The following is a 19833-nucleotide window of genomic DNA, read 5'->3' as shown; positions in this document are numbered from 1 at the left end:
ACAATTCAGTGGCTTTTAGCATAGTCACAGATATGGGCAATCGTCCTTACAGTCAATTTTAGAACATTTTCCTCACCTCAAGAAAAAACCCCTCATTCTTTGGCTAGCACTCACTATGCCTCTACCCTACCGGCTCTCTAGCCCCAGGCAACCACTAATCTACTTTCTGTCTCTGTAGATTTGCCTATTCTGGACATTTCGCATAAATGGAATCATAGAATATGAGGCCCTTCGTGACTGGCTTCTTTTACTTAGCATAATGTTTGCAAGATTCATCCATGTGGTAGCTTATATCAGTGCTTCATTCCTTTTTATGACTGAATAATATTCCACTGCATGGGGTATACCTTTTTTTTAAAAAATCCATTCCTGGAATGCATTGCATCTTCATTTATAACATAGAACTGGTTCTGATGGAAATGAGGGCCACAGAGCCCCCGTTCCTTCCTTCAGCTGGCGGACAGCCACTATTGGGAAACACGAATAAATCAATCCAGAAATAGTAAAAATGAAAACCAGATCAATAAAATGGTATTTAGTAAGAGTTTACTGCGCACAAAAAAACAGTTCAAGACCTGGGAATCTTCAGATCCAAAACTGGTATGAAGTTCAGAGGCGCACCGTTAGAGGATGGCTTATCAAGTGAAAATGAGGGCACTGTTTAACCTTGACAATGATTGGTTATTACGATGGGGTTTCCAGATGGCAGGGGGTGAAAAGTGATTATCTTATACCATTTGAGGAAGATGACTCAAATCTCTTTTATGATTATCAGAGGCATTTACAAGAAATAACAAGTTTCTCTTATGTTCATGAAATAAGCTAGATTTAGTTTTCCTTTTGTGGCTTAAATGGTTTTGCTGCTTGGGAGATTTTCAAGCCTGGTCTCCATTTTAGTTTAACTGTAGGAACCCCTGGGCGTGTGCAAGATGACACACTGTGGGGCCTGGGAGAAGATGGTGGAAATTCTAATTTTATTTTTAAGATCTCATTCTTTGACGGCTCCTCAGATCCCTCCCCTCCACCCCCCGCCCACCTCCCGAGTTCTATCAGGTACCAACTTATTAGTTAAGAGAGAGACTTTGGAACTAGATAACCAGGGTTTGAATTCTGGCTCCGCCACTTCCTAGCTGTATTCCTTTGGGTAAATTCCTTACCCTCTCTGTGCCTAGTTTCCGCATTGGCAAAGTGGAAGAATATTACCCACTTGGTAGGGTTGTTGTGGGGATGAAAAGCATTCATGTCTGTAAAGTGCTTGGAAGGGAGCCTGGCACACTGTTACATACTTGTTGGCCACTAATTTCCTATTATTACAACAGAGTCATAATTGATAAGTAAATAAATATGAAAATATTCGACGCGTGTGTGTGCCCTACATTTTTTCACTGATGGGCTGGACGATTAAAAAATATTGGAGATCACTCCTTGAGGTGATGAGAATCGTTTTTCATCTAACAACTATGACATTGACCTTTGTAAGGGCACAGTTTGCTGATGGCTATACTTTTATACAAATGGATCAGGTTTTCGTAACACTAGAGAAAAAGCACTAGAGATAGAAAGGAACAAAGCCTCCCAGGGCACCCAGTGCCTTTCCCATTGTAGACATATTTTCTGAGGCTTGTTTACAAAGGGCAGAGCTGTGTCAAGAACATAGGGATGTTCTAGTCTTAAAATTCCTGGAAAAACAGATTATTCTGGAATCATTGCACTTTCCACATTCTAGTAACATCCACAGAGAGATTAATTTTGAAAATCAAGAAGACCTTGGAGACCCTTCAGCTAAGGAATTTTCTTTCTGAAGTATTGGGGGAAGAGAAAAGAAGTAAAATGAGATTCATTTTTATGCAAGATATATTTGCAGATGTTTCCTTTTCTTGTGTCTTGGATTCTCAGTTCTTCAAGTTCAAACAGCCCTAGTTAATCCATTGTTTGCCAGGCCGGTGACAGACCCAGCGTGGACTTAGCTTTCCACTTTTGAGCTGAGAGGGAGAGTTCTCTTGGGAGCTAGATGTCCCTCGTGCCACTTTTTCTCCCTCCCCCTTCTCCCCTCCTCTCCCTGGACTGGAACAGCCTCTCCTCCTCCACCAGTTAATCCCCTGGGGGTCACTTGCACGAGTTGGGTGGAGGCGCTGAGAGCTCCCTCCAAGCAGCCTTCTCTGACCAATGGATAAAATTCTGCCTCGAAGGGAATCCCACAGCATGCGTTTTATAAGACTCAGCCTTGGCTCTGGCTCATGAATCAGTAGCTGCATCTATTCATAATAAAAATGCAGTGTCTGTGCCCTGACTCTGTCTGCCAAGGGCTACCCAGCCACAGCCGTCCAGAGTGGACCAGACGGTTAGCCCAGCTGTGCAGTAGAGAGATGCATGTAAATTCTCAAAAACTGAATCAAACCAAAATGAAACCCCAAACAACACCAGTTTCTCACAACAATATTTAAATACCTTTTATTATGGGAAATTTTAAACATAATACAAAACAGAGAGAAAAGTATAATAAACTTCCTTTGTACCCATCACCCGCATTCAAAAATTACCAACTCACAGTCAATTGTGTTTCATTGATAGCTCCCTGACTTCCCTTATTCCCTGGAATATTTTGAGGCAAATCTCAGACATCATATTATTCTGTCCATACATATTATTTAAAAAGACCATTTAGGATATTGAACCACATGGTGACTGGTAAGAGGCAGAGAAAACAAAACACAACCTAACTAAAAGCATCCAGTGTGCCTGTGAGCTCGTGCGGGGCCTCTGTAAAAAAACTGGGTGAAGACACTGGCGAACTATATTCACTCTCCCAACTCTGAGGCAGCTACTAGGGACACATCTGGTCATGAGCCTTCAACTCGTTTACAGTATCAATCAATTAAGAAGTAAATTTTCTGTTTTCTGTGTTCTATTGCACTTCAGTCAAGTTATAACCATGACAAAGAATATATGAACAGAGGAATAAGCTAGAATCTTGGAAACTGGTTGTAGTCTGAGAGGGGATTCTGATGTTCCTATCAGCTTGGGAGCATGTTATTGACTCTTGGAATTGTAGAATCAGTAATTCAGATATGTCAACCAGGGGTTTTAAAATTTCTGGTGAAAAATGGCAAGATTGGTGCAGAAAAAAATAATAATGCCCAATTTGCCTTCTAAAAACCTGGAGAAGTTCTCAGTGGCCTTTAAGTTGCTTTCAGTTGTCATCCTGCTTAAGAGGGTCGTAGGGATCCATTGCCCTCCCTCCCTAAGCAGGCCAGTTGCATGGGACAAACCTCTTGTATCATTTTGGAAAAGTTGCCAATTCCTGTTAGAGATACAACCTATAAGAAATGCTAAGTGAATAACTTTTTTTTTTTTTGGTTTTGGTTTTGTTAAGAACCTGAAATTCCAGAATGTTTTATCCTGCATTTCTACATTTATTTCCTTCCTGGAGATAGATACAAAATAATTTCTTTTATTTTATACATCTTGCTCGACAATTTTATTTTTCTCTGTTACCATTATCCTAATACATTGGGTTCAACTCCTTTTTGCTTTTTTTTTTTTTTTTCCGAATAATTTCCATTTGGTAATCAGTACCACAGGAAATGATAGAGTTTTAACATTAAAGCAATTTTTCTTCCACCCAAGTAAACCATTAAGGACAATGGAAAGGAGAAGAAGTATGCTTTTCAAGGGCCATTTTTTTCTCTCCATTGTATCAGCTCATTGCAAATGGCATGTGTACAATTCACTTTTGACTGAATCATAATAAATATGAGACAATCTGGTATAAGCCACTTTTTATAATGCAATGCTCACCAATAAATTCCACTTATAACCTTAAATCAAATTGGTGAAGATGCAAAAATTATGTAAAACCGGTGGTACCTGCTCCTGACCTTGTGCAGGCCCTCTCAGATTTGACTCAATAAACTTTTTCTTCCCTAATGATCTGGCAGTTATTCCTATCAAGAGAATACAATGGGGGTGCTGCGAAGTGGGGGGAGTGAAGCTGTGATTCAGAGACCACCAGGGCCCTTCAGAAGATTAATTTGTATGAGGTACCTGAAAAGTTGAAAAAAATCTCAATGCATTTCTGAACACACATATTCATTTTGAGCTGATTTCTGTTCCTTCTGTGGCCTGTAAAATTTCAGGGAATGTAGTTGAGGTCTGGAGATTTCCACAAAGAGATTAAAAGAGGCTATAAACCCAAGAAATAGTGGTTTTGTCTAACTGTTGGGCATTGAATATTTTCAGTGCCCAGGTGTCCTGATTTTCAGTATAGAAATTGAGTAAACACCTTATAAACATTCAGGGAACATTTCTATTAATGCTTTTCATAATCGGGCATATGAGTTTAAGTCTAAAAAGGGCCTGCCTCGTTATCTTTACTTGGAATAATGTATGAGTCTATTTTTATATTTATTTCATAACCGAGTCAGTGAAGTGTACAGAAACCGGGTTTCTGTAGACATCTAGGTCTGATTTTGTGGTTTTTTTGTTTCTGTTTTTTGTTTGTTTTTGTTTTTTTTTTTAGGAGCCAACCCACTTTGGACCCTCAATAAACACTTTTATTTAATACTCACTGGATTTCATTATACTAACCAAGTACTTAAAATGTCTCTCCTTTAAAGAGAATTTGGGTCTTCTCCGTCCATATGAAATCCTGAAATGTTTTCTTGCAATGTGTGAGTCAGTCAACTTTACAGTGAGGTTAGAAAGACTATTTATTTCCTGGCTCATTCTTGCAGTCTAGATGACGGAGGGATTCTGTAACTGCTTGGAGGGAGGTGTGGGAGCTTACTTATTTTGGGGGTGGTCGGGGCAGGGGATTTCATGGAGTCTTACCCAAGATTTTGGGTATTTCTAGCTCAGAGGGACCCCAGGGTGAACGGGAGCAGGACATGATAGGAGCAGGTGTAGTCAGGTAGGTCTGGAATGCAGCCTCACTTGAGCTACTTAAGGTATGTGGACTTGGGCAAATGACTTATCCTCTTTGAACCTCTGTTCTCCCTTGTAAATTAGGGATAATACTATTCCCTTCCAAGGTAGATGTTAAGGTTAAATGAAAGACCATTGCAAAGTGGTCTGTAAAATATAGTTATTTTATTATCATCATCTAGTTATAAAGTGGTCCAGCATCCTTGAGGGACAAATAATAGGGGAACAACTTTGGATGATAGGAATTTGATGGTTTCAGCACATTTTGGTCGCCCCACCCCAAGGTACTCTTAATTCCAAATATATTAATTAAGTGCTCTCTATATGCTAAGGAGCAGTTTTATTTTTTAAACAATGGTATCTCCATCTATTGTAAACTATGTTGCTAATAACAGTTACAACACCTTAGTTGTGGGAATTTTAAGAGTGTTGTTGCACTATGATTGATACAATACACTGCACATGTTATCCCTTGATAGAGATTCACCTTCCAACAGTTCTGGCTAATGGGACATGGAGGATGTCTGTGGGGATAGGTTTACTTCCCAGATAAAAAGGTAGAACATGTTTGGGAGAAAGCCTTCTGACCATCCCTTTCTTTCTTAATTGCCATAGTTATGTGAGAGCATGATGCTAGAGCTTTAGCAGCCATCTTGAAACCATGAGGCAGTTGGCAAGAGGATGAAAAGCCAAAACGCTGAGGCTGGTTGAACTGAAGGAAGGAAAAAAGTATGAAATTTAAATAATAAAATTGTGCTGGGCTTCCCTGGTGGCGCAGTGGTTGAGAATCTGCCTGCTAATGCAGGGGACACGGGTTTGAGCCCTGGTCTGGGAGGATCCCACATGCCGCGGAGCAACTAGGTCCGTGAGCCACAACTACTGAGCCTGCGTGTCTGGAGCCTGTGCTCCGCAACAGGAGAGGCCACGATAGTGAGAGGCCCGCGCACGGCGATGAAGAGTGGCCCCCGCTTGCTGCAACTAGAGGAAGCCCTCGCACAGAAACGAAGACCCAACACAGCCAAAAAAAAAAAAAATAATAAAATAAAATAAATAAATAATAATTTTTTTAAAAAAATTGAGCTGCTGAAACAGAGTTGAGTTCACTCACTTTCAGGCTTTGTGTTTGTTTTTTGGTTCAAAACTACTCTTAGGTTTTCAGTTATTTGTACAGGACCCCATTGGCTACTACACTGCAGTATTCAAAGTGGAACATGGGACGTGTGACATGGGGAGAAGGGAGGAAGCCTCTTCAGAATTAGAAAGGGTGAGTAGTTTTTCAACCAGCCAGGAAGAAAGCTCAGATGAACATCTCAGTTATAAGAACAGAACATGCGGTCATCCACAGGCACAGTATTGTATGGAGTGTTTTAGAGGCTGTGAGTGGTCTAGCATAGCTCAATACAGTGGTTCTCAGGAGGATAACCTCAGGGAGAATTTGGAAATGTCACAATGCCCTGGGGGTGATTCTAGTGTGTAGTGGAGGGGATACTAACTGTCCAGCAGTGTTAGAGTTGTGGAACTAACACAAATATCACAAAAAAGCAGAAAATCCATGTGGAAACAAGATCTGGGTTGTCTTCCTCGTCTATATAACATCTCCTGTGGGGGCAAGAAGGCTTCCTTTCTTTGCATACTGAGGAAGAGAAGGGGTGATTTCATCTCTTAGGGGAGAGAAACTGTAACCATGCTTAAATAGTGACTGGGGCCCTCCTGACAGCCACTCTTTTGAATATCATTAGAACTGTCTTCCTAAACACTTCAATTTTTCATTCAGAAATTGGTCATTCTTGTCATAAAAAACCCCAGCAACAGCAACAACCTAGGAACAAGGAATGAACTATCCACCTGAATGAAAGTATGTTTTTATGTTTTTGAACAGATCAGACTCTTCACACAATAGAGTAATTCTAATAGGAAAACCTTAAGCAAAACTCTGCAGCTAGCATAGCTTCTTCCTTTAGGGTTTTAAGAACTAAAGGGCGGACATAGTTACAAGTGTAAAATAGGGAGAAAAATCTTTGTTTATTTTTCTGATTACAAAATAATATGTGCACATGTTGCAACTATACATTCTATAAAATGAAAGTTTCCTACAATTTCCTTCCTTGCAGATAAACACTGTTAATAGGTTGATGAATTAAAATGTTTCTACTGATAAAGCAACATGTTTGCTTCCATATGTGAATGGATAAGACCTATTTTTACATTTTTGGGCAACACACTATGTGACAGAAGCCATCTCTTACATGTACAGTGGAGATTTTTCCAGGAGGAGGGCAAGAGGAGGATTTTGCTTCTTTTGTTTCATCCAGGTCTAAAGAGTAGAGCTGATATTCTGTTGGTATGCACCAGTCCAGCTGGCATCTGACCAGACTTGGCAAGCGTCTGTTCTGATTGGTTGGTGCCTGTGGGCAGTAGTTAGGTATTTTGAATATTACCCCTCTGCTCTGGACTGAATTGCATCCCCCCTCTCCATTCATATGTTGAAGTCCTGATGCCCCGCCCCACCCCCCCCCCCCACCCCCGCAGTGTGGCTGTATTTAGACATAGCGTCTTTACAGAAGGAATTCAGGTTAAATGAGATTGTGAGGGTGGGGTCCTGATCCAATGAGATTAGTGTCCTTTTAAGAAGAGATACCAGAGATTTCTCTCTTTTTCTCTTTTGCTCCCCATCATGTGAGGGCACAGCTAGAAGGCAGCTGTCTGCAATCCAAGGAAAGAGCTCTCACCAGACACTGATGCTTCTGGCACCTTGATCTCAGACTTCCAGCCTCCAGAACTCTGAGAAATATATTTCTGTTATTTAAGCCACCCAGTCTGAGGTATTTTGTTATGGCAGCCTGAGCAGACTAAAACATCCTTCTAGCAAATATTGATTCTCCCTGAAAATTCCAGCAGTTCATTTAGTTATCTTGAGGATATAATAGCTTGAAAGAAGATTTTTGGTTTTTGGTGGCCATTCGCAGTTTATATGTCCGTATGTGATTACATAAAAGCAGATTCCAAGTTCAAATTGCGATAGCATCAACCTTCTAGGTTCACCGTGTTCAGGGCACCACCTCTGCCTCTGCTGAACACCATCTGGAAGAAGATTGTCATACTCAGGAGGATTTCCTCATCAAATTCCCAGCCAAGTGATGACCTAAGCTCACAGCCCACAGCCATGTTTCCTTTTCCTCCATCCTCAAAATCTCAAAGCTTGGGTAAAGACAGAAAGGAAATCTTTCCCATGGAAATATTGTTTCGCACACACCCTCTTGTCTAAAGATAAACCAAGTGATCATTTGGGACAAATGTATTCTGGAGTGGACCATGGGAAGAGAAGGGGAGAGACAGAAAAACAATTTGATTCAAATCATAGTTGTCACAGGAATTTGTATTAGTCCTTAATTATTTATTAAAAACATTTGGTCCTGGTTGTTGATGAAGGATATTTTTTCTCTGTATGTTTAGAAACAGGTGAATGTGTTTTCTAATATGCATTGACATAACAGGACACACATAAAGCTAGGTGATCTTGGAACTTTCGATTGATTTCAATTCGAGTTTATTTGAAATCTCATGGCTTGATAAAAGTATTCTCAAAAAGATATCCCTTAACTTTCTTGGGAAAAGTCGAGCTTTCTCATGTTTACCTGAAGATGACCTTTTTTGATGACCTGTTAGATTACTTTATTGGTATGATTCTTCGATGTTTCTTGTAAAAATAGTTTATTAGCTCTTTTATTTAATTCATTTCAAACAGCCTTTGAGAGATTCCTAACATACATATGAGAGCTCTTTGGTTAGATGGAAATTTATTTCAATATATGCTACAAAACTACTTTTTACTTATCACTGGAAAAAATCCAAAGAATAGCTTACAACCTTGACCCCTCCCTGAAGGTTGGGGCAGACCCAAGCCTTCCTCAGCTGTTTAATAGGAAATCCTAATTTTCTCCTTGCTAAAGGTCATACCTATTAGGATTTGTCTAGAATGCCCTTAAGACACCTATGCACCTTGTTCTCAAAAATGACCACAGCATATCTAGAAGGGAGGGGACTTTTCTCGGCCATGCATGGGAACCACTGTTGGAATTTATCGGTGTGAGAAGAATGGAGGAACAAGGTTGTTGATGCCCATTCCCTGAGCTGTGGGGCAGGTTAAAGGCAGAAGCTGAATTGCATTTCATGGTCATGGTGGCTTCACTGTGTTAATCAGCCATCCTTGTCCTTCTTCACGAGGCACAAAGCCAGGAAGATCCTCAAAGGGAAGAACCCCCATTCCCTGTTATCAAATGGTTCCCATGTCCCATTTGGTTTGAATATATTTCACATATTCTCTTTTCGAATGCAAAAAAATCTCAGTTGAAAACTCACTATATTTACAGGCCCTTTATGTTCTTGGAGAAAACAAAGCCATAGAATCTCAGTGCTGTGAACATGTGGCTTCAGACCATGGTGGGTTTTTTGGGAAAGTGCCAGGAAAGTTGTTTCTGGAGGAGAAACATTGGCATTTTTCCTGTGGAAACTTAATTGGAAGTAGAATGGGGGTTTAGCCTAGACCAGAGATCAAAACGAAATGAGCTAGTATTTTCATCCTTGTCCCTTAATGGACCATAATCCTGGTCATAAAAACCCACCACTTAAACTTTGGCAGTCTTGCTTTCCAAGAAAGTTTTATTACTAAGTATCAAGACATAGCTTCTCCAAGCCAGCATTGAGACAAGGCCGTGGGTGAAGAGAATGTGTTTCTGGACCAGTCAGGGCTCCCTTGCGATCCTGAGATAAGCTGTGCAGTGGTCTTCTGAGGCCTCATGACATTTTTCAGAGTGGAGAAATTATGCTTCAGCCCATTCCATACAAACCAAATGTCTGGCCAAGGACACAAAAGGAGGTGTAGAGAATTCTGAGCCTCCGGTTTTTCCAAGAGTGGCAAGCTAATACATAACCCTAAACCACTTCAGGAACGTTTTTCCCCCTTCAAATGAATCCGGCTTGCTCTGGATAATCTCATGCAAAAGGGTCAGGACCTGCAGGCCTTCTGGGGATGGTGTTCCTAACCAGTTCTTGCTCACTTATGCCTCGTGCTTGGTCTGCTTATCTTTGTGCCAATCAGTCAACCCTGGGCGCTCTTGACTTGGCACTTGGCCCTGGATATTTCATGGTCAGACTGATGTGTTCCATCCATCCTGTCAATCAGGTCTTCTCCTGTGTAGACAGTTACATGCTGAGCAAGCAGCACCCTCAGCTTTCCCTCATAATAATAAGAAGTAAGTGGGATTTCCTCCAGCAAAAGTCCATCCAAGACCGTTTTATGTAGTTTTAATGTCAAAAGTGGACCCACTCCAGAGGTTACCTAGACTGGGGATCAGCCATACTTCCATGATTCTAGTAAAAGATAATTCATTTCCAAATTAAAACTTTTTAAGATACAATGGACTTCTGATCATTCCCGTAGCTTAAAAAATGCAGGGGGAGTTAAAGTGTTTTGACTTAAGATGACTAAATCTTATTTTTTCCAAATATAGTATAAAAACCACTTAGATTTCTGTTGCCCATCTCCCTTGCCTCAGAGCACTTTGCAGGGCCCCCAGAGGAATGCTGCTTTGCTACACGGCGCCCATGCAATGGCAATCCTGTGAAAAGCCAGCACAGTCCTGCCTGGCTAGCTTTCAGAGGATGAAGTGAAAACCATTTCTGTGTCTGAAGCAAGAGGGGGTATATTGTGTAGGCAGGAGGCAATTATCCAAGTTGGATTTGGGCCAGACCAGTAGGGTTAAGTTGCTCCTCTTGCAAAAATGACCATCTGGGCTTTAATGACCCAGAATGGCCAGGCTGGCATTAATTTACACCTCATCCCAGGAAGGCACCTCTGAGAATGAGAATGCCTAGTAATGTAATACTGGTCCTTGGCTCTGAGGGAAGGGGGCTGGTGTTAAGTGGAGATGGGAACTTTTTGTGCATAAGAGAGTGTATTACGGAATGAGGGCAAGAGTTCACAAAAAGGCTACCCTTTGAAACAGAAGTCAGTAAGAGTCAACACCAAAGGAATGAGCCCAGACACTAGTCATGAGACCCATCCTAAGATGTGCTGGGTCCATTCGTATCATTTACCTGTTCATTTGGCAAAGGCTTATGGGAAGCTCACCAAGCACCTAACACTGTGCTAGCAGGTATACAGCGATAAAGGGACAGCGGTCTCTGCTCACAGTCTAGCAGGGGTGTGAATATAATACACACATGTTTTGTAGAAGCCTGTTCAAGGCTATCACAGTACAGGAGAGGCAACAAGGGACATTTCCTGGGGGTGGTAGGTGTAGAGTGAAACAAAGTTGGGCGTTTTCAAAACTCATTGAAGGTGACCCAAGTGTTGAAAATCATGCTTTAACACAATATTTTTTAAAAAGCTATAATAGTTTACATTCATTTAAGCCTCACTATATATCAACTGCTGTTCTAAACTCTCTATATGTTAATATACTAATCTTCCCCAAAGCTCTATGAAGTAGAGGCTACTATTATTCCCATCTTCCAACTGAGGAAAAAAAAGCACAGAGAGATGAAGCAAATTGGCCAGGACTACCCAGAGACTAAATGGCAGATTCTTTTTTTAAAAAAAATTTATTTTATTTTAAATTGTTATTGAGGTATAGTTGATGAACAATATTATATAAGTTTCAGGTATACAACATATTGATTCACAATTTTTAAAGGTTATACTCAACTTATAGTTATTATAAAATATTGCTATATTCCCTGTGTCATACAATATATCCTTGTAGATTATTTATTTTATACATAGTAGTTTGAACCTCTTAATCCCCTTAAGTGGCAGATTCTTGACTTGAACTTGGAACAAGACAAAGTTATATAAAAGGATATGAGAAAGAGATTAGTATAAACCAAAAGATTACCTTGTAAAATGATGAAATTTTGGTTAACAATGAAAGATATTTTCTTAATATTAAACATACTCATAAGGAGACCAAACTATCTTTAAGTCTTTCCTTTTGGCCAATGGAATATTCCTTACTATGTTGTTATGATGAGAAAATGAAACACAGTTAATTAGAACTTTGAAGAAATCTTATTTCAAAAGCCATTCTGCCCAATACAAATTTCTGCAAACTCTACAAATAGTTGTAAGAAACTAGTTTTTAATAAATCAGTAGTGATTTATTAGTGAATTGGGCATTTAGTTAAATGGATTCTTTGGCATTTGATTTTCAACAAATTAGTTTTTGATGAATTGATTTTCTGTTACTGACTTATAGCCAATTCTCACACCTGGGAGACCCCAAGGTAAGGCCCAGCAAATGCTCTCTCTTGTGCCTATAGTCTGCAGGTTACAAGAGCAATCTATTTCTTTTTTCAAAAAAATTTAGTTTTTTGAAGTATAGTTGATTTACAATGTTGTGTTAATTTCTGCTGTACAGCAAAGTGATTCAGTTGTACATATATACACAGTCTTTTTCATATTCTTTCCATTACAGTTTATCCCAGGATATTGAATATAGTTCCCTGTGCTATACCGTAAAACCTTGTTGTTTATCCATTCTATGTATAATAGTTTGCATCTGGGGAGCAGTGTATTTCTAAGCACAATGACACTTCAAGTGGCAACCAAAGACCTGTTAATGTGATGTGATAAAGAAGAAGTAAGGTGGGTTTTGGACAAGAGAATTTAGTGGCTGCAACTTTTCATGACTTAAGCAGATTCAGAATTCTAACCCATTTCTAATTCCAAATTCCATGTCTTTTCTATGGTGCTCTGTTGCCTCACAAGAACATTGTCGTATTAACATCAAATTCCAGTAAGTATTTTCAGACCATGCTCTGAAATCTCCTTAGGGCTCTTTCCTGAGTTTGCGGAGCTATACTTACTGTGTCTTATCTCTTACAAATTTTAATCAAGAAGGCTGGAGGCGAATGTGAAGGAGAAAAAAACAAAACAAAACAAAACAAAGCAACTAACCTACCCACAGTCCTGCAGTGAGTAATAGATGATGTTAAAAAAAATGGTACCAACTCTCCTGACATCTTGCTTGAGGAGGCATGAGGGGATTCGAGACTTCCTTTAGCTCCTTGCAGTCTTGTGAGTCTGACAGCTGCTGGATTTTGTGGGATGCTTATTGTTTGTTGGACCAATGACTTGGCCATACTGTCTGTAGGTGCTGCCAGGGCTATGGCTTCCCTGAAATGTTTCCATAAGATCTTTCCATCTTAGCATTTCCATTCCCACCCTCTGTAGAATTTCCTAAAGAAATTCTTCAGAATATGTTCTAGCAGTTTTCCAGCACATCATTCCAATGAGCCCAAGTTGTGCCCAGCATAGCTACCCATCAAATAGGTGTCGATGCCATGTTGGCACCAATTTGGCACTGCTCTGCACAACTGCGTGTGTCTGGTTTGTGAACATAACAGCACTGAGCTTTCACTAGGGTGTAAGGCAAGTCCCAGCACTTACTCCCCTGCCAGAGTGCCCCGATGCGAATAAATCCGACGTACTAACATCCCCCGGTTAGCATCTCTTGAAGACAAGCCCTCCTTCCAAGAATGTTGCTACGTGTGGGTCTTTCTCTGGGGGATTTCTGCATTTCATATCTATTACATGTGCCCTGCTGTGGATCTCTCCTTTTTTTCCTCATAAAACTTTTAATAAAGTATGACGTTCTTAAAACAAAGTGTATTTGCTTCAAAATCCTCTTTGGTGGCCATCTAATGATTTTTTTAAGCATAAAAATAAGCTGTTAATACTGGAGACGTTCCTTAAACAGGGCTACCACTCACCAGGGGCCTGGGAAGATTTGTATTTCAAATGTCAGGACCTCAGAGAGGAAGCTTTTGTGGCTCTAAGAGCTATTCCGCTTTATAATTGTGAAAATTTGTTTTTGAAACAGTTTTTTATGGATTTACAATACCGCATCAGCCTGGCGACCAGGGCCTCATGCTGTTTGGTGAGATTTTGCTCACTTCCTTCTCCCAATATTAGCACCTTCATCATGGGTCACAATAGCTCCAGGGGACCCCATTTCCGCTGACGTGGCAAAGTATGGTACGAATTAAGCTACCCTGGTTGCGTACAGAGAACTGCCAACATTTTCTTTTTTGGTGCTTTTATCTTCAAAAGGGCAGAATTGGCCCTAACCATGTGTATTTTATTTACATCTCATACATAAATGGACAAAAATTATTAACCGGAACTAAGGCTTATAACATTTTCCCACCACAAATTTGGCAATATATACAGAGATTGTAACTGCCCATAGGTCTGTTTTGCTTTGTAAGCTAGCTTGATGGACAAAGTTCTATTTTTAAGCTAACACTTTATTTTCATTTGTCAATCCAGTTCTGGCCTTGGAATAATAGTTATAAAGTTGAAGTGTTTTTATAGTGTTCCGAATAGAACTATCAAGAAAATAATTGTGACTATTAAAAATCATCTTGGGCCTTCAGTTCCAAGGTAGTAATTTCATTAATTAATGTTACCAACTTGTTTTTCATCACAGAAACATTTGGTTTGGTTGCTTGGCCATACATTAATTATTGGGAAATAGAAATGGTTTGTGCTTGCGCCAAGTTATCTTTTGGGAGGAGACCTTTCTATGAGTGATCTGGAAAATGGTAAGTTGGTTTGCATTGCAACTGAAAAAGCGAATGAATACAAAAGCGTTTAATGTGCCTCTGAAGGAACAACTGAACTTGAGGAAACACTTGTCTTGAGGGTTTGGGAGGATAGGGAGGAGAGTAAATGAACTCTTTCAAAATGAGGGGAGATCTCGAGGCAAACAGTATGGAAATGATTTCATCTCAGGGATTCAAACAATGATAGACATAACTGAGGAATGGTAGTGTGGACCGTGGGGTAAAAGGAAATAAATCTGGGTGTAGATGAATGTTTTAAAAGTCATGGTTGGATCTATTAATAAACGAAGAATAAGAAATGCGCTTGTGCCCAGTATTAGATACAAAGCATGGTTTGTTTGCAAAAGTCAGCTGCGGACAAGTCACAGCCTTCCTCTAAGAAATTTGTTCTAGAAGAGCAAGAGGAAAGATTCCTGTGACTTATTGTTGAGAAGCGATGCTGGAGAGAAGAGCGCAGCGTTTGTCCTGTGCTTCGAGCGTCAAGTGCTACGGCCCCACTGAAAGGTGGCGAGAGGCTCTCTGGGGACGTAATTTCCAGATTCTTTTCCCATGTCAGATAACATCTCTGACCACAATAACACGTTCCTATGCTTTTAAATATTCTTGAAAGAGTGCTCATTTTGCATAGCAGAAAACTTTTGGCTGCATTTGAAAGTAAGTTTTAGGAATTGAGTCCCCATTCTGCATTACTGACCTGGATGTGGTATTTACACAGCACGCTCCCCTTTAAGTTAAAGAGGGGGGATTAAACATTTTTTTAAAGAGGAAATCAGAACTTTTATTTTCCTTTTCTAGTGGCAAATCTTTTAAAAAAGTATTATGTAAAATTAGCAACCAAAAACAAAAGGAGAGAACAGACCATAATGAACCCTGTGTATCCATTATCCAGCTTTATGGGTTGCCAATCTCTTACCAAGTCTTTATAAAGTACAGGTGTTCCTAAAATGAGGCATATAAATTGAGTACCGTAAAGATATTGGAGAATCTTCTCTTAAAAATCATTAAGAGAAATCTGTTTGTTAAAGTGAATAATCACCCCCTTATTTTTTTGTTTTATAAATAGAGTAAATATCTTCTGTCTTCCCTCCCTCCTTCCCTTTTTGATTCAATAGGAAGTACTTTTTGCAATATGTTGGACCAGGAAGTTGTCCTTTTCCATAAGACTATGTAATCTGATAGTTTTCATGAGAAAGTGAAGAGAGTTATGAAGCCTTTTTTTTTTTCAATAACCATGTCTTTGGTTCCTGTTTTATGTCAATCTTGTATAAGAAAATCCTGAAGCTACTTGCTTCCAGAATTAGTAGTGATTATATCTTGATCCCATAATTGCCCACTTTGTGTAAGTCATGATATAACTCAGGATTTCACCCCTTAGGAACTGAGTTCAAAATTCTCTCTCTCAGGAAGTAAATGCCTCTGATACTCCCGGAGTCTTGGAGAAGAAGCCCTGTCTCACTGAAGTCTGAGTATGGCCCTCCACTCTGGGTAGAGGCATATAACTAAGGATGCACTGCAGTGGACTCTGCCAGAGGCCTTCCCACTAGCCATTCTTCCCCTCCCACCTTGCTGGTAATGTACCCAGCCACTAAGTGTCCCAGTTTCCCCAGTGAGATAGTAGAATTTCGCTGGGGATTTGGGGGAAAGATTTTGCTTTTCTGGTGTCGACTGGTGTCACCTTCTTCCCCTCCCCTTTTCTTTCTGCCGGGATGGGGGACTGGAGGTGGGCCACCGTCTTGTGACCTGAGGTAAGAAGCATGAGGACAAGCCCAGTGAGGCTGGGACTGGGCTCGCGCTGGAACCACCACACTTGCCTGGACCAGCCACTTCAGGACTTCTTGTTATGTTTGAGAAATAAACCCTGTTTGATGAAGCTCCTAGAGTCAGGTCTGTGGCAAGCACAGAAATGCAATTTCAAACAGACACATGCACAGTGTATAAGGAAATATTGCTGTTTCTTATCCCAATCTCAGGTAGCAACTCTTGAATTAGGGAAGCTTTCTCAGAGAAACGTGGCACCAGGACTCAGCCCTCCAAGTAGTGAATGTCTTTTTTGAAAATAGCCTGTATTTTCTTTGGAAGGCACCGTGAAAACATGCCTCCTCCCCAAGGAAAAAAAATAAAGATTCCCATTCCCAGTCTATGTTCACAAAGTGAAGCGGAGAACTGAGGAAATTGCCTGACTTCCTGAATCCTTCACAAGAACTGTTCATATAATTGAGTCACAAATGATTTTTAGGTACGTTAGGAGATCATTCTCCTTGGCTGGTGTAGATTTGCTTTGAATGTTTACATGTACTGCGTAAGTAATGCAAAGAAAGTTAGATGTGTGTAGCTCTGTTTTTAAAAATGCTTTTGTTGTTTAGCTGAGAAGGTACCAAATGATGGTGGCTTATTCTGAGATGCATAAGCCGGGCCTGGGATGGTGTCACCAAAATACCTTCAAATACTCAGAGAGCAGTTATGTATGGGAATGACATTAAAGTTGGGTGTTTTTGAGAAGTGACAGATTACCTAACTCAATAATCCATGCTATCACACAAATTGGTTTGAAAAGGAAGACAGCTGGCTTTGTTCCAACACCAATAATGCTACTAATGGCAGCGATAGAATGATGCCAGGAGGGCAGAGAGGCCCTGCATGGCAGATCTGGCTCGGGGCCAGTGGAGGGGAACATGTTCAAAGAACTTTTTTTTCTTGTTTTTCTGTTTATATTTGGCATTTGGCAACTGCATAAGGGCTGTTAACATTGGATGTTGTGTAAATCTAAACAGGTAAAGAACAGGACTGATTTTTAAGACAGAGAATTTTCCAGCAATTCATCTTGAACACAGAACTCCAGGATTCCTCATTCTCTGTGACGCTTCCCATTCCATCAGGTAATTTATGACTCCCAGATGTTGGCATTTCATTAAAACCCAAAGCATTTGACAAACTACATTTTAGGAAAGTTTTTCAGTGAGTTGGTTTCTAGCAGGAGGAATTTATGATGAGTTGACTTAATCCTTGCTTTTCGGAGATGTTGAAAAAAAGTTCTTTCTATAAACAATGGGATTGTGTGTAGGGGATCATAGACCAAGCAACGGGTAAGATGTCAGTGCTGCCTTGTGAGAGAAATCTCATCAAATGACTTCTTAAAGGCCCCTGTGTGCAGTCCACCATCGGCGTCTGCCCTCCGAGCTAATTGTGCTGTCTGGGGATTGGCATGTTTCCAGCTTTACCTGGACCAGCTCTGCTCCTGAGCGCAGGTTGCCTGTGTATTCACTTATTACAACTAACTACTGTGAAATCATTCACAGACCTTGGAAATAACATGTGTAAGGTGATTTATTTATATATTTTGACTAATAATATTAACTTGTCATTTCGTTTTTAAAATTTGATAAACGGACTGGGAATTTAAAGAGGGCGCTGTTTGTGTTAAATTTATAACCCTGCTTCCTGGCATTTTGGGACTGGTTATTGCTTTTGGATTCCTTTTTTTGTCAGAGGTGTGTGTGTGTGTGTGCACGCGCGTGTGTATAGGAGGTCTCCCACTCACTCCTTTCTGGTTTTTCCCGGTGTGTCAGTATGATATTACACAGAAAATTTTTGAGAGGAATAGCCTTCACAGGATGCATGGTGTTTTCCAAATTTTGATGCACTAACAAAGAAGAAAACTGAAAAATGTGGGTAGAGTGTTTTATTAGTGCCATTTTTGATTTCTATTGCTATATTACCCAATATAAAATCAAGTGGCATTTCAGCAATGATTCGTTTATTTTGACAGGCAAAATAGGAAATTCAACCCCAATTAAATTTCCTGTTTGTTTTGCCAGATATTGCCATCTACGTGGAATTCAGTGATGTTCACAATTTCACTTCACTTTGACCTGAATAGACATCGAATCTTAAACCTTTCTTGTCTATTGACCAGAGAGAAATGGATGGAGAGATGTGAAATGAGAGTTTGAATATTTCATATTACAGTTGCAATTGCTGGAGGGAAAATATGAGTCGTGTGCTTGGCTACTTATTTTGACTGAAGACAATTGAGTAAGTTCCCTGCTAGTCTCTGCTTGTGCAGACATAGTTTCGTGTGGCTTGGGTAAACAGCAATAGCATGGGCCAGGAAAATTCGAGATGTGGCAAAAAACTACTTACTTGAAAGTGTTTCAAGGGAAAAATGGTTTTGTGATGACTTATTTAGGATCAGGGTCTAGTAAACTTTCTGTAAAGGGCCAGACAGTAAATATTTTAGACTTTGCAGAGCATACAGACTTTGTGGCAACCACTCAACTCTGCTTTGAAGCATGGAAGCAGACATAGAAAATACTTAAAGGGGTAAGCATGTTGTGTGCCAATAAAACTTTATTTATAAAAACAGGCAGTGGACTGGATTTGGCCTGTGGGCCAGTGTTTGCTGACCTCTGATCTGATCCTACTTCCTCATTTTATTGATGAGCAAATGGACCCAGTGGGATGAAGCTGTGAAATGAAGTTCACATTTTATGGCAAGACAAGAAAAATTTAAACATAAAAACATCTTCTCGGTCCTTTGGCTCCCTCTCTCCCCCACTTCTGTGCATTGTATATCTGCATTATGCATCGACCAAACCTCCCCCATCAGCAGAAATACCTGCTCAACCGTAAAGAGCAACATTCTCCTAGCACCTTTTAAGGCAACTCCTTAAAAGATAACTTTCTTTCTTGATCTTGTAAGGGCCCACGATGATACTTAGATCTGATTGTGCAAACTGTCAATAATACATCATTTAATGTTATTTAATATTATCTGTCTCAAAAAACTTATATAATTGTGCCTTGACTTCTAATGGGTGGAACAGTTCTCAGAGCTTTCTGAAGTGCTCTTCCCAGGTTATAATCCTCAACTTGGCTCGAATAAAATTTTGCATTTCTTTCTTAGATTGGCTGATTAATTTTTCATAGACAAAGCAAATCACTCAAAACCATCCAGCCAGTTATGGTGAGGCTAGAATCCTTCTCTCCTGGCCCCCAGATGCCATGATTCTCCACCTAGACAGCTTCCCTTAGTTACTCCCTGTGGATCTTCATTCTTGAAGTTGGGTAAACCTGGACAGCCGGTTATTGTTCTGCAGTGTAGGAGTGGCAAGTACATGTGTAAGTGCTTGGGCATAGAGATCTGATTAATGTTATTTATGGATGTTAAAGTGAATCAAAATATAAGAAATCTGAAGTGTCTCTAAGCTACTCGTTTTCAAAATTTTAAATGTTCTACGTGGTCTTTTCTCCTGTCAATCTTTTCAATTGTTCCAAGCCTTCCTG

General features: G+C 40.1%; 1 long non-coding RNA gene across 1 annotated transcript; it reads right to left on the bottom strand.

The window, feature by feature from the left end:
• Positions 1 to 360: 360 nt before the first annotated feature.
• Positions 361 to 19288, bottom strand: LOC309666145. Its single transcript, XR_014266935.1, has 2 exons — positions 6014 to 19288; positions 361 to 5689 (listed from the first exon to the last, which is right to left on the bottom strand). It is a non-coding gene; the product is annotated as an uncharacterized lncRNA (long non-coding RNA).
• Between the last annotated feature and the right edge of the window lie 545 nt (positions 19289 to 19833).

The sequence above is a fragment of the Balaenoptera physalus genome (assembly GCF_965194825.1).
Source record: "Balaenoptera physalus genome assembly, chromosome: 8".
Taxonomy (NCBI): domain Eukaryota; kingdom Metazoa; phylum Chordata; class Mammalia; order Artiodactyla; family Balaenopteridae; genus Balaenoptera; species Balaenoptera physalus.
Note: the sequence above shows the minus strand (reverse complement) of the source record. Positions and strands in the feature narration are given on the sequence as shown.